This window comes from Pteropus vampyrus, unplaced genomic scaffold (genome assembly GCF_000151845.1).
Source record: "Pteropus vampyrus isolate Shadow unplaced genomic scaffold, Pvam_2.0 Scaffold239, whole genome shotgun sequence".
NCBI lineage: Eukaryota > Metazoa > Chordata > Mammalia > Chiroptera > Pteropodidae > Pteropus > Pteropus vampyrus.
Window position 1 is genome coordinate 1345435 of NW_011889020.1, and position 1581 is coordinate 1347015.

The window sequence follows — 1581 nt, forward strand, 5'->3', positions numbered from 1 at the left end:
CAGCAGAGAATATCTCTTTACTACTTTCACTCTGGTGCACAAAGATGAGGCAGAAAATGAATTTTCATGAAGACCTATAATCATGTGTCATTCCTAAAATGCCCACCAGATGGCAGCAGAAAAAAAAATATGAACATACGCTGGCATGTTATTATCTAAATGCCTACGAGATGGAAGCAGAGAATAACTTTTCATGACATGCACTCGTCTTATTTCCAAGATGCACATGAAATGGCCTCAGAGCAAAACTTTGCTTAGCGACGTGGTCTTATTTTCTAACAGCCGACTTAGCAACAAATATAATTGTTTGTGATATGGGTTGTGGTGTTATTCCTTAAATTCACAGCAGATCGCAGCTGAAAATGAATAGTCACGATGAACCAACACCTGCGTGTTCATTTCAAAATGCACACAAAATAGCAGCAGAGAATCACTTCATGACATGCACTCTTGTGTTTTTCCTAAGATGCACATGGACAAAAGATGCAACAGACAAAAACATTTTCTGACGACTTGCCCTTGGCTTTTATTTATAAAATGTACATGGGATAGGAGCTATAATATCTTTTTCTGACATCCACCGTGCTGTTACACCTAAAATTCCCACCAGATGGCAGCAGAGAATGAATATTCATGAGAAACACCTAGGTGTTAATCCTAAAATACCACCAGATGGCAGCAGAGTAAATTTTTATTACTTACACTATGTGCTATTCCCAAGATGCTCACTATATCAAGGAATAAAATTAATTTGTATGATGACATACACGTGGGTGTTATTTTTAAAATGCCCATGATATGGCAGAAAAGAACAATTTTTTTTGTGTGTGACAGGAACTCCTATGTTCATTTTAAGATTAACATGAAAGGGCCGCAGAGATAATAATTTCATAACATCATGCCCAACAGACACTCTTTAGTCATACACACGATACTCACCAGATGGTAGCAGAGAACGGATATTTGTGATGTCAAACATTCATTGTTATTCTAAAATGCCCACCAGATGGAGCAGAGAATAATGTTTTATTACTTGCACTCTGATGCGATTCCAAGATGCACAGTAGATGAGAGAAGAAAATATATTTCCATGATGGCATACATTTGGGTGGTATTCCCAAAATGCCGACAGGATGGCAGCAGAAAATAAATTTTTATGATGACATATGCTTGCTTGTTATTTTGAAAATTCCCACGAGATGGCAGCAGAGAAAAATATTTCATGACATACACTTATGTGTTTTTCTATAGATATTCTTAAAATGGCAGTGGAGAACTTTTCATAACAGCATGCCCCTAGGTATTATTTTCAGAAAGCACATGAGATAACAGCAGAAATAATACTTTATGATACATCTTCTGTTCTCCTTCCAAAATGGCTCACCAGATGACAGCAGAGAATGAATAGTCACGAATATACACCTGGGTGTTATTTTCAATGCCTACAAAATGACAGTGGAGAATCACTTCATGACCTGCACTCCTGTGTTTTTCCCAAGATGTACACGAAATGGCAATGGACAAAAACTTTTCATAATGACATGCCCTTGGGTTTCTTTTCAGAATGCACATGATGTAGCA